Below are 14920 nucleotides of genomic sequence, written 5' to 3'. Positions count from 1 at the left end.
ACCTCCTCTCTGTAGTCCAGGTCGTTGATGTCCCTGATGAGGCCCACCACCGTTGTGTCGTCTGCAAACTTCACGATGTGATTGGTGGTGAACCTGGGGGCGCAGTCGTGTGTCATCAGGGTGAACAGCAGGGGGCTCAGGACGCAGCCCTGAGGGGAGCCTGTGCTGAGGGTGATGACATCTGAGGTGTTCTGTCCGACCCGGACTGACTGAGGTCTGTTGGTGAGGAAGTCTAGCAGCCAGTTTCGAAGGGGGGTGCTGAAGCCCAGGTGTTCCAGTTTTTCCACCAGATGCTGTGGAATGATGGTGTTAAACGCTGAGCTGAAGTCCAGGAACAGCAACCGCACGTGGGTGTTCCTCTCCTCCAGGTGAGCCAGGCTCAGGTGAAGAACGGAGGAGATGGCATCCTCAGTAGAGCGGTTCTGGAACGGGTCGAATGTTGGGGGGAGTCCGGAGACGATGTGTTCTTTAAGCAGCCTTTCGAAGCACTTCATCATGATGGGAGTCAGTGCCACAGGTCTGTAGTCATTCAATGAGGTGATTTGAGGTTTCTTCGGCACCGGAATGATGGAGGCAGCCTTGAAGCATACTGGCACTGTGGCTTGGCCCAGCGAGATGTTAAAAATGTCTGTGATGACACCAGCCAGCTGACCTGCACATTCCACATTTGTTGATGTAGGCTGACACAGTCATGGCGTACTCATCAATGTCGATCTGATTGTCATATGTTGCTGCTGATTTGAACATGTCCCAGTCAGAGCACTCAAAGCAGTCCTGGAGTGCCTCCATGGCCCCCTCAGACCACACCCTCACCTGCTTCACTGTGGGTTTTGCTCTGATCAGCAGGGGCCTGTATGCAGGGATTAGCATAACAGATAGGTGGTCTGAAGAGCCGAGGTGGGGGCGGGGGGCTGCTCTGAATGCATCCTTTATATTGGTGTAAACCAAGTCCAGAGTGTTCTCTCCCCGAGTTGGAAAATCCACGTGTTGGTAAAAATGAGGGAGAATAGTCTTCATGTTAGCCTGGTTGAAGTCCCCAGCAATGATGAAAACACCCTCTGTGTGCGTGGATTGCCGCTCACCGATTGTCCGATAGAGAACACTCATGGCCTCTTTAGTATTAGCGCTAGGAGGCACATACACAGCCGTGATGCTAACAACAGTAAACTCCCTGGGCAGGTAGAAGGGTCTGCAGTTAACAGTCAAAAGCTCGATGTCCGAAGAGCAGAAGCTGGCGACAGATCTAGCATTTTTGCACCAGTTGTTGTTGATGTAGACACACAGCCCACCTCCTCGGGATTTACCGCTTAGTTCGCTGTTTCTGTCGGCGCGGAATGTAGCGAGCCCCTCCAGGCTAACGGCGTTGGACGGTATTGATGAGTTCAGCCATGTCTCCGTCAGGATGAGAGCGCAGCAGTTTTTAACCTCCCTCTTTGAAGAGAGTTCCAGTTGTAGATGGTCCATTTTATTATCCAGTGAGCGGACGTTGGAGAGGAAGATGGATGGAAGCGGCGGTTTGTAGGGGTTAGCTTTAAGCTTAGCCGTTAGCCCACCTCGACAGCCGCGCTTCCGCCGCCGGTCACACCGCCTACGCTTACTCCTCCTCCGGCGTGTGCTGCCCGGCGAGCCCGCTGCATTGTGAGCTTCTGGGGCTAGTGCACGAAGCACTCCGAGGCTACGTAAACAGACTAGGGTAGTTGTGGCTACGAGTCCGAAAACACTTGATGACCGTACCTCCAGCAGGCGCTGGCGATCATATACTAACCTACTGGATGGATAAACTAAACTTTGTGTTGTTTGTAGTGTCCTAGGCGACATATTTTGTGAAAATGCTCGTCGGTTGTCGAGAGCCGTTGCAGCCGCAGCCAACCGGGGCGCCGCCATCTTGAATCTTGAATTAGCCCCAAGCGGCTTGCTAACCGCGATGAGCCAGTTAAGACGCATAGCCGTCCCAAGCCATCTCGGCCTACTGGCTCTCGCATCTTGGTCATAGGTGACTCCATCACACGAAAAACACCACACTTAAAAATCCAGCCACGGTAATGTGTATCCCTGGAGGCAGAGCACCCGACATAGAAGCTAATCTAAGGGCGCTAGCTCGCAATAGGTCTAGTCAACAGCGTAGGTCCAACAACACTAGCCACTCGGATATAGTGATACACGGTGGCTCCAATGATATATTTCAAGCATATATCGGCTCTATTGATAATCTTACAAATGGATTTAATGCGACATTGTTAAATGCCATCGACTCGGTAGTGCCACTACGTCTGAAAACTCGCCGTAGAAAGCCTACTACACGGTTCACAGGTGAAACACGGACGCTTAAGCAATTATGTAAAAAGCATGAACGAAAATGGCGTTGAACCAAACTTGAGGTTTTCCATCAGGCATGGCGCGATAGCCTCCTGAAATACAAAGATGCGCTTATTTTAGCAAAAACTAATTATTTCTCGCAAATTATTAATCTCAATAAAAACAATCCTAAATACTTATTTGATACAGTGGCAAAGCTGACGTGGTGCCATCCGACCTCCGATAGCTCCTTCCACTCAGCCGACGGGTTCATGAAATGTTTCGCTTGAAAGATTGAATCCATTAGGGATGAGATCAAGATGACAGTTCCAATCGCTCAGTCGAGACCGCCCATTACCGGCGCTGACGAACATGCAATAACCCTATCAAATTTTAAAAGTGTGTCCGTTGAAAGGCTCACGCAATTGGTTAGTGCGGCTAAGCAAACGACATGTTCACTCGACCCGCTCCCAGCCAAACTATTTAAAGAATTACTTCAAATTTTAGGACCGTCCGTCTTAAATATAATTAATCTGTCTGTCTCCTCTGGACAGCCTTTAAAACCGCTATCATTAAACCGCTACTTAAGCGACCAAATCTCGACCCGGACTGTCTCAGTAATTATAGGCCGGTTTCAAATCTCCCATTCGTAGCAAAACAACGAGTAGTCCATGGTAATGCGACCTCTGAGCTCTATAACGTCACTTGTGGTGTCCCGCAGGGATCGGTACTCGGACCAATTCTATTTAATATGTATATGATTCCGCTTGGGGACATAATACGTAAATATAACATTAGTTTTCAATGTTAGGCGGATGACACTCAATTATATATGCCGTTATCGATGACAAATCCGCAGGACTGTTGTAATCTTGAGGCGTGCCTTGCGGAGATCAAGCAATGGATGTCTCTCAATTTCCTTCGTCTTATCCCAGATAAAACTGAGATGTTGATAATTGGTCCAGCTTGTTATCACCACTTATTTAAGGAAACCACTATAACTATGGATAACTGTACTATCACTCAGAGCGATACTGTAACTAATCTCGGGGTAACATTTGACCAAACGCTCTCCTTTCAAAAGCACAATAAGAACATAACTAAAATTGCGCTTTTTTACCTCCGTAATATTCGTAAGATTCGTCCGATTCTCTCGTGATGCGGAAACTATTATACATGCGTTTATTATGTCGCGCCTGGACTACTGTAACGCATTATCAAAGTCAAAGTCAAAGTCTGCTTTATTGTCAATTTCTTCACATGTCAAGACATACAAAGACATTGAAACTGCGTTTCCTACTATCCCACGGTGGAGACAAGACATATTACACCCAATTGGTCCACAGACAAACAAAACATTCAAGTAAACAATACACAAAGTAAAAATAAGAAGGCACATAGTATATAAATGTATTATTTATTTATATAAAGGCCGGTCCACGAAAATATTTCTGACACGTAACCGGTCCGTGGCGCAAAAAAGGTTGGGGACCAGTGATTTAGTAGAAGGTGGCTACAGATAAAAGTTTGAGTTCATTTTGAAAAACTAACAGGTCACTCACTTAAGATGCACGCACAACCAATGCAGCTCTCTAATAACTCTGCTGCAAACATAGGTTAACGCACTTGGGTTGAAAACCGAACCCCAGTCTTTCACGCGACAAGCAGAGATACTATCCACGATACTAACAAGGAACATGCCCTGTGTTGGGGCAAGATGGACTGCTTGGCGGGAGAAAGGAAAGGGAGGAAGCAGAAAGGGGAACGCTCACAGAACACATAAGCTTATAACTATTATGTGGATTTTAACCATCTGTAAACGTTATTAAAACAGTACTGAAATGGGGCAATCTGCTGGTCTTTTTCGTATATGCCTGCCTTCAAGTTTAGAGGGCACTACCTTTAGGGGGCGCATTAGAGGTTAGGGTTAAAGGTGAGGGGGTTACCGTTAGCGAGTTAGCAGGTTAGGGGTTAATTATTAGGGTTTGGTTATTGTTCTGGTTTTAGAGTTAGCGTTAGGGCTTGAAGTTAGGGAATTAGGAGCCTTAGGCCAACCAGATTCCATTTATTCCATTAATCACTGACATTCAGTCTTCAGGTCCATGGGCTACCAATCGGAATGTAACGGGGTCAGCTGGTCGACTATGGAGCTCATCGGTGCAGGGGAATGATTCTCGCTTAGGGTGCATCATTACCTGGGTTTAACTCCCGGACGATCTCTTCTTGGAAACACTGTTGTCTATCATTATGTGGAGCGTTTGACAGGCCAACGTTACACGGAATGTAACATGGTCTGCAAGCTTCCGTCATGGCTCGTTGGTCTAGGGGTATGATTCTTGCTTTGGGTGTCGGAGGTCCTGGGTTCAACTCCCAGACAAGCCCTTCTTTAAAACGTTGCTGTTGATCAACTAGCCCAATTTAATTTTGGGCGCTAGCCCGAATCCATACACGGTGGATGGCGGCAGTGATATTTGAGAAGTGAAATGAAGTTTATTGGATTTGCAGACAGTGTGCAATCATTATTTCATCAAAAGTAGGCAGGTACATAAATTTGGGCACCCCAAGAGAAAAATGACAATATTTCAATATCAATATTTAGTAGATCCTCCTTTTGCAGAAATAACAGCCTCTCGACCAGTGGTTCTTAACCTGGGTTCGGTCGAACCCTAGGGGTTCGGTGAGTCGGTTTCAGGGGTTCGGCAGAGCCTCCACTCCGGAGGTCCAAACACACCTGATTAATAAATTCGCATATCTGAACTGGTCTCGCAAAGGCAACAGCAGAAGTCACACTGATTTGCTGGTATGTCATTTGTTGTGAATTCATGCATCGTGTTGGTTCTATTCTTTGAAGAAGGTGATGTTTATGCACGGCTCATTTTGTGCACCAGTAAAAACATCTCTGTCTTCAATTTGAAAAAAATAAATATATATTCACAAAAGAGGGGTTCGGTGAATGGGCATATGAAACTGGTGGGGTTCAGTGCCTCCAACAAGGTTAAGAATCACTGCTCTAGACACTTCCTATAGCTTCCAATGAGTGTGGATTCTGGTTGAAGGTATATTTCACCATTCTTCTTGACAAATCTGAAAGTCCCATAAACTTCATTTCACTTCTCAAATATCATTGTGTCTGTCCGCTATATGATATATTTTACTGATATTGCCTCTGAACAGGCGAGCAAGTGCTCCTCCGGCCGTCATGACTACATTCTACCGTGGCACCATTGAGAGCATCCTCTCCAGTTGTATCGCTGTTTGGGGTGGTAGCTGCACTGAATACAACATGAAGGCCCTGCAGCGCATAGTGAACACAGCTGGTAAGATTATTGGTGCTTCACTCCCCTCCCTGAAGGACATTTACACCTCCCATCTCACCCGCAAGGCGACCGCGATCGTGAGTGATGTGAGTCACCCCGCTCACTCTTTGTTTGATCTTCTGCCCTCTGGGAAGAGGTACAGGAGCCTGCGCTTCCGCACCACCAGACTCACCAACAGCTTCATACTCCAGGCTGTTATGATCCTGAACTCTCTCCCCCCTTCTGCGTAGCGTCCTGTACTTTTGCGGTATATTCTGACTGTCTGCTGTATGCACACTTGCTCCATTTTTGCTCCTCTTATTTATTATGTTATTTATTTATTTATTATTTATTCATCACTCTTATTTATTCATTGTTTGTGCCTTCTTGTTTTTATTTTTCGTGTTGTTTACTTGTATGTATATTGTGTACTATGTCTTGTCACCGTGGGATAGTGGGGAACTTTTTTCAGACAGTGTTTTACATGTATGGGGAATTTGCTTTGATAACGTGCTACACATAGACAAACAAAGATGATATAAATAAATTTGGATGGGTTAATTTTCATTTTATCACAAAATTCAACTATGATTGAATAAAGGTCTAAACTTTAGACCTTACATGTCTAAGAAAAAAAGTCGTGGTGTTTAATATATTGGGTCATCTAAATCTTAGTAAGCAGCATATGTGAGGATAATTAGATACTGATACAGTAGTAACAATTGGACAATTTAAAAGCAACCGTGATAAAGTTATATATTGAAAAGGATTACTCCAAACTCACCTCACTTTTTGGCAGACTTTTCATTACTTGGGCCACGAGATGTGAAGGTACAAGAGGTCACTTCTATGACTTCTGGCATCAGCCCATCTGAAATGATGATTTTTAAGTACAGAAAAAAATATGTTAAACTTATCTTATTAGGACAGCAAACACACGGATCAAGGGTACAGTTTCTAACAGCAAACTAAAGAGAAAAAAAAACTATCTACACTTGTGCTCATAAGGAGTTATTTATTACAATAATGTCCTGTAGAACCAATCTTGTTGGAACCAAATTTGGATTTTGGTAAATACTAGACAGGAGCAGATATGAATGTAATGGACTATTTAAAAGTGGTGGAATTAAAAAATAAATAAATAAAAATCAATATTGAAAACGAGTTAAACTGCAGTTTTACAAACTCACCTTTCTTTTTGGCCATTTTCTTCCACTGAGACTTGAACTCAGGTCGCTGGGGTGAGAGTCCTAACCCTAGCCCTAGCTCTAACCTTAACCCTACCTCTTACCCTATTCCTAACCCTAACCCTAGCTCTAACCCTAGCTCTTACCCTATTCCTAACCCTAACCCTAGCTCTAACCCTAACTGTAACCCTAACCCTAACTCTTACCCTAATCCTAACCCTAGCTCTAACCCTAGCTCTTACCCTATTCCTAACCCTAACCCTAGCTCTAACCCTAACTGTAACCCTAACCCTAACTCTTACCCTAATCCTAACCGTAACCCTAGCTCTTACCCTATTCCTAACCCTAACCCTAGCTCTAACCTTAAACCTAACCCTAACCCTAATCCTAGCTCTTACCCTAGCTCTAACCCCTCACCTTTCTTTTTGGCCATTTTTTTCCACTGAGACTTGAACTCAGGTCGCTGGGGTGAGAGTCCTAACCCTAGCCCTAGCTCTAACCTTAACCCTACCTCTTACCCTATTCCTAACCCTAACCCTAGCTCTTACCCTATTCCTAACCCTAACCCTAGCTCTAACCCTAACTGTAACCCTAACCCTAACTCTTACCCTAATCCTAACCCTAGCTCTAACCCTAGCTCTTACCCTATTCCTAACCCTAAACCCTAGCTCTAACCCTAACTGTAACCCGAATCCTAACCGTAACCCTAGCTCTTACCCTATTCCTAACCCTAGCTCTAACCTTAAACCTAACCCTAATCCTAGCTCTTACCCTAGCTCTAACCCCTCACCTTTCTTTTTGGCCATTTTCTTCCACTGAGACTTGAACTCAGGTCGCTGGGGTGAGAGTCCTAACCCTAGCCCTAGCTCTAACCTTAACCCTACCTCTTACCCTATTCCTAACCCTAACCCTAGCTCTAACTCTAGCTCTTACCCTATTCCTAGCTCTAACCCTAGCTCTAACCCTAACTGTAACCCTAACCCTAACTCTTACCCTAGCTCTAACCCTAACTGTAACCCTAACTGTAACTGTAACCCTAATCCTAACCGTAACCCTAGCTCTTACCCTATTCCTAACCCTAACCCTAGCTCTAACCCCTCACCTTTCTTTTTGGCCATTTTTTCCACTGAGACTTGAACTCAGGTCGCTGGGGTGAGAGTCCTAGCACTAGCTCTAACCTTAACCCTAACTCTTACCCTAACCGTAGCCCTAGCCTTAACCCTACCTCTTACCCTAACCCTAACCCTAGCTCTAACCCTAGCTCTAACCCTAGCTCTAGCTCTAACTCTAACCCTAGCTCTAACCCTAACTCTAGCATGTGGTATATGGTTTTATGGGGGAGCACACGAGCAACTCTGTTGCAAATTTTTCAAGGATAAGATATTTTTGGTCCCACTGGGATTTGAACTCAGGTCGCTGGGGTGAGAGTACAGAGCACTAACCACTACACTACAGAACCCACGCCATTACTTCATGGATGTTACCTATATGGTTTTATGGAGCAGCTCACAAGCAAATAGCATAGATAGGAATAGGTAAATGTCAAAATAGTTCAGGTTCCACTGAGACTTGAACTCAGGTCACTGGGGTGAGAGACCAGAGCATTAACCACTACACTATGGAACGCACACCAATATTCCATGGAAGTTACGTATATGGTTTTATGGAGCAGCTCACAAGCCAGATATAGGAATAGTATAAATAGGAATAGGTAAATGCCAAAATAGTTGAGGTTCCACTGAGACTTGAACGCAGGGCGCTGGGGTGAGAGTCTAGAGTACTAACCACTACAGTATGGAACCCACACTATTAATCCATGGAAGTTACCTATATGGTTTTATAGAGCAGCTCACAAGCAAATTGCATACATGGGAATAGGTAAATGCCAAAATAGTTGAGGTTCCACTGAGACTTGAACTCAAGTCGCTGGGGTGAGAGTCCACAGCACAAACCACTACAGTATGGAACCCACGGCATTACGTCATGGAAGTTACGTATATGGTTTTATGGACCAGCTCACAAGCAAATAGTATATATACATAGGAATAGGTAAATGCCAAAATAGTTGATGTTCCACTGAGACTTGAACTCCAGTCACTGGGGTGGGAATCCAGAGCACTAACCACTACACTATGGAACGCACAACATTATTTCATGGAAGTTACGTATATGGTTTTATGGAGCAGCTCACAAGCCAGTATAGATAGGAATAGGTAAATGCCAAAATAGTTGAGGTTCCACTGAGACTTGAACTCAGGTCGCTGGGGTGAGAGTACAGAGCACTAACCACTACAGTATGGAAACCACACCATTGTTTCATGGAAGTTATGTATATGGTTTTATGGAGCAGCTCACAAGCATATATATAGGAATAGGCAAATGCCAAAACAGTTGAGGTTCCACTGAGACTTGAACTCTGGTCGCTGGGGTGAGAGTCCAGAGCACTAACCACTAGAGTATGTAACCCACACCATTAATCCATGGAAGTTAGCTATATGGTTTTATGGAGCAGCTCACAAGCAAATAGCATAGATAGGAATAGGTAAATGTCAAAAAGGTTGAGGTTCCACTGAGACTTGAACTCGGATCAGTGGATTCAGAGTCCAGTGTGCTAACCATTACACTATGGAACCACAAGGTCCAGACCATGGCAGGCATATGCTGGTGTGGGAGCCAGAAGTTTTGAATTATTTTTTTTTTTTTTTTCTTCTTTTTTTTTAATTGCTAATGTGTCAATTGCTGGGTATCTGAAACCAGTTTTTCCAGTGTCCAGAGACCAGCTATTCCAATTTAGTCCCATAATTGGCTTTCTGTACAGCGCACAAGTGGCAGGGAAGTCTGGGAGTACAGTCAAACCTCGGTTTTCGAACGTCCCGGTTCTCGAACAAATCGGAATTCGAACAAAAAAATTCGAGATTTTTTGCTTCGGTTGTCCAACAAAATTCGGAGGTTGAACCTCGCAAGATGAGCCGAAAGGACCCGAGAAAACCCGACCGCGCGGCCCGGATGCCGACTGACTCCGTTCGTTATTGTAATTTCGTTACTTTGAGGATTGTATTAACCCCTAATCATGCCTCCAAAGAAAGCAAGTGGGAGCAGTAAAGCCATCCTAAAACACAAAGGCGCTCTTTAAGCAATGCGACAGTGAGCGCGCGGCGCGCTGCGGTTGCGCGACCGCACCAAATTAAGCTCCCTGCGCACTGAGATCCACTTAAATTTTAGAAAGTACATCAGAACTTTAAAAATATTTTCTAAATTTCAGCGACGGCTCTGTCACAATAATGCGACCAGCGCGGTGCAGTTGGGCGGTCGGCGGCACGCTACGGTTGAGCGTTCTCTCTCGCTCTCTCTCGCTCTCTCTCGCGCTCTCTCTCTCTCTCTCTCGCACTCTTTCTCGCTCTCTCTCGCTCTCACACACACACACACACACACACACACGCACACACACACACACCATCATCGGCGGACACTCGGGACGAGTATGACTGTCTTCTTCTCAGGGTCGTCTACTTGTGGGTCCGCAGGTGGGCGTAGAGGCCGATCCGGGATCCACATATTTTTGTGCAGTGTGGGCAGGGGAAAGTGGTGGTGGGTTGTGGTCGTGCTGGAGCCTGTTTTTGTCTTTCCTTACGGAGTTGTTGTTTGGTTTCTGGGACACGGCGGAGTTCCTTTTCATGATGTGCTGCCCCTTCTTGCATACAATCGTGTAGTGTTTAATTCCGTTGTGTTCGATTCGAATCTGGGTTATGGCATAATCAAATTACCGTTTTTTTCCATGTATAATGCGCAAAATTTAACTAATTTATTGTCCTAAAATCTGGGGTGCATTCAGAGCAGCCCCCCGCCCCCACCTCGGCTCTTCAGACCACCTATCTGTTATGCTAATCCCTGCATACAGGCCCCTGCTGATCAGAGCAAAACCCACAGTGAAGCAGGTGAGGGTGTGGTCTGAGGGGGCCATGGAGGCACTCCAGGACTGCTTTGAGTGCTCTGACTGGGACATGTTCAAATCAGCAGCAACATATGACAATCAGATCGACATTGATGAGTACGCCATGACTGTGTCAGCCTACATCAACAAATGCACCGAGGACGTCAGCACCACTAAGAACATCATCACCCGAGCCAACCAACGACCCTGGATGACTGAGGAGGTACGTCATACGCTACGAGCACGGAACTCAGCCTTCAAGTCTGGGGACAAGGAGGCACTGAGGACAGCGAGAGCCAACTTGAACCGTGCCATCAGGTTAGCGAAGCGAAGCCACAGTCGAAAAATTCAGGATTGTTTCCACGACGCCAATAACACCAGGAGTATGTGGCAAGGCATACGGGCGATCACGGACTACAACTTACCCTCCCCCCCGTTGGGTGAGGTTGATGCTGACTTCCTAAATGGTCTAAATAACTTCTTTGGGCGATTTGAGGCACTAAACAGCACTCCTGCAGTTAAAACTGTTCCCCACCAGGAAGAGGAGGCACTCTGCCTTGACTCAGCCAACGTGTGGAAGACTCTGAGAAGAGTCAACCCACGTAAGGCCCCAGGCCCCGACAACATACCTGGGCGGGTGTTCAAGGAATGTGCAGGTCAGCTGGCTGGTGTCATCACAGACATTTTTAACATCTCGCTGGGCCAAGCCACAGTGCCAGTATGCTTCAAGGATGCCTCCATCATTCCGGTGCCGAAGAAACCTCAAATCACCTCATTGAATGACTACAGACCTGTGGCACTGACTCCCATCATGATGAAGTGCTTCGAAAGGCTGCTTAAAGAACACATCGTCTCCGGACTCCCCCCAACATTCGACCCGTTCCAGAACCGCTCTACTGAGGATGCCATCTCCTCTGTTCTTCACCTGAGCCTGGCTCACCTGGAGGAGAGGAACACCCACGTGCGGTTGCTGTTCCTGGACTTCAGCTCAGCGTTTAACACCATCATTCCACAGCATCTGGTGGAAAAACTGGAACACCTGGGCTTCAGCACCCCCCTTCGAAACTGGCTGCTAGACTTCCTCACCAACAGACCTCAGTCAGTCCGGGTCGGACAGAACACCTCAGATGTCATCACCCTCAGCACAGGCTCCCCTCAGGGCTGCGTCCTGAGCCCCCTGCTGTTCACCCTGATGACACACGACTGCGCCCCCAGGTTCACCACCAATCACATCGTGAAGTTTGCAGACGACACAACGGTGGTGGGCCTCATCAGGGACATCAACGACCTGGACTACAGAGAGGAGGTGGAGCAGTTGGTGGGCTGGTGCAGAGAAAATAGCCTGATCCTGAATGTGGAGAAGACGAAGGAGATCATCGTCGACTTCAGGAAGAACCAGCCTCACCACGCTCCACTGATCATCAACAGCTCAGCTGTGGAGGTGGTCAGCAGCACTAAATTCCTGGGGGTCCACATCACAGACGACCTCACCTGGACTGTGAACACCACAACACTAGTCAAGAGGGCACAGAAGCGCTTGTACTTCCTGCGGAGGATGAGGAGAGCCCACCTGCCCCCACCCATCATGAGGACGTTCTACCGAAGCACCATAGAGAGCATTCTGACAAGCTGTCTCTCGGTGTGGTGTGGAGGTTGCAGCGCCTCCGATTGGAAGAACCTGAGGAGAGTGGTGAGGACAGCAGAGAGGATCATCGGGGCTCCTCTTCCCTCCATTCAGGACTTGTCATCCCAGCGCTGCGTGTCCCGAGCCCGTAATATTATCAGTGACCCATCACACCCTCACCATGGACTGTTCTCCCTGCTGCCGTCTGGGAAGAGGTTTCGCAGCATCCGCTGCAGGTCCACCAGGTTCTGCAATAGTTTTTTCCCTGCTGTCGTCAGACTGTTGAACATTCAAACGTAGCATTCCTCTGCACACTTGTAAATACGGTTTTTGTCTCCTGCACTGTTTACATACTTTATCACTGCTGCACTTTGTACTCTATACTTATCTTATTTCATATTTTTATATAGAATGTCACTTTTTAACCAGCCGCAATACCACTACATTGTTGAAAGCCGTACGCAACGTAATTTCGTTTTGTGTACACCCAGTGTTGACAAAATGACAATAAGGTTTGTCTAAGTCTAAGTCTAAGTCTAATGCTAACTGGGCTAGCGGGCTGACTACAGTCCGCATCTGTGTCCGCCAAAATCTACTGTTATCACACTATTCTCCTCAAGCTGGCGGACATGTCCCTCTAGCAGGGACAACCTCTCTAAGAGAAGGGTGCAGTTGGTGCACAAAGCCGTACAAACCTCTTGATCCGCAGCCATACTTACGTGTCCGATGATCGACGGTAGACAAACAGCCACGAAGCCTCCGCTGAGAGCCAAACAGTGACGTGGTTGAAATGGCAGGAATTGACGGTCCGTGACTTTCAACAATAGTAAACTCCCAAAACTGGAGTAAAAAACGTAAAAAGCGAGGAAAAATTAGAAAAGCATATAGAAATGTAGGAATGTAGATCCTCTCTCAAGTGACGCTGCGGCGCTCTACGTGGCAAACCGGAAGTATGATACAAAGTGAGGTTAAAAAGATGTAAAATAACAAATATAGAGCGAGTCACCGAGGTGGCCATCCGCGGCGCCATCTTACGATGTAATGATATCAACTAGGGGTGTAACGATTCATCGATACACATCGATTAATCGATATAATGCTCTACGATTTATTGGCATCGATGCTAAACGTAAACATCGATTTATATCGCCGTGTTTGACCTCGGACATTAGACGCGACTTTATTTTGAAATCCAGTTCATTGTTGCTTGCTTCCTCTTTCCGGGAGCAGTACGCGGCGTGCTGTGTTGTGAGCAGAGCAGGCACGTGAAAGGGGAGCCGACAACTACGCGGCTCCTGGGCTGGTGCTATGGCTAGTGTCCAAGAAGACGATGAAATTCGCTCCCCTTTGGGCTTCAAGTCATTCGTTTGGAAGCACTTTGGATTCCAAAGTTTCCAACGTTTTTTTTTTTTTTTTAAAGTCCCAATGATCGTCACACACGCGTCTGGGTGTGGTGAAATTTGTCCTCTGCATTTGACCCATCCCCGTGTGATTTTGATCCATCCCCTGGGGGAGAGGGGAGCAGTGAGCAGCAGCGGCGCTGCGCTCGGGAATCATTTGGTGATCTAACCCCCCCAATTCCAACCCTTAATGCTGAGTGCCAAGCAGGGAGGCAATGGGTCCCATTTTTATAGTCTTTGGTATGACCCGGCCGGGTTACTTAAGTCCGTAAACATAAAATTATTTCAGAAAAAAGATCATCTTTGGGAACAACCGGATGTTATTCTGCCGGTCAGTATCACTGCACATGCAGTAGCAAACTCAATAGCGAAGAAATATGTGAGACTCTCAACTGGATCACCAATATTTGAGTGATGTTCCAGTTATTTATCACAATTATTTATTATTATAATAATAATATATATAATATAGATAATAATTATTTATTTATTATTCACAATTGTCATGGTGATCTTTCTGGTGATTTCTTAACTAGAACACAACGGAATTAAACACTACACGATTGTATGCAAGAAGGGGCAGCACATCATGAAAAGGAACTCCGCCGTGTCCCAGAAACCAAACAACAACTCCGTAAGGAAAGACAAAAACAGGCTCCAGCACGACCACAACCCACCACCACTTTCCCCTGCCCACACTGCACAAAAATATGTGGATCCCGGATCGGCCTCTACGCCCACCTACGGACCCACAAGTAGACGACCCTGAGAAGAAGACAGTCATACTCGTCCCGAGTGTCCGCCGATGATGGTGTGTGTGTGTGTGTGTGTGTGTGTGTGCGTGTGTGTGTGTGTGTGTGTGTGAGAGCGAGAGAGAGCGAGAAAGAGTGCGAGAGAGAGAGAGAGAGCGCGAGAGAGAGCGAGAGCGAGAGAGAACGCTCAACCGTAGCGTGCCGCCGACCGCCCAACTGCACCGCGCTGGTCGCATTATTGTGACAGAGCCGTCGCTGAAATTTAGAAAATATTTTTAAAGTTCTGATGTACTTTCTAAAATTTAAGTGGATCTCAGTGCGCAGGGAGCTTAATTTGGTGCGGTCGCGCAACCGCAGCGCGCCGGGCGCTCACTGTCGCATTGCTTAAAGAGCGCCTTTGTGTTTTAGGATGGCTTTACTGCTCCCACTTGCTTT

The sequence above is a fragment of the Syngnathus acus genome, unplaced genomic scaffold, assembly GCF_901709675.1.
Source record: "Syngnathus acus unplaced genomic scaffold, fSynAcu1.2, whole genome shotgun sequence".
Taxonomy (NCBI): domain Eukaryota; kingdom Metazoa; phylum Chordata; class Actinopteri; order Syngnathiformes; family Syngnathidae; genus Syngnathus; species Syngnathus acus.
The sequence above is the reverse complement of the archived record's forward strand: the minus strand, read 5'-3'. Positions refer to the sequence as shown.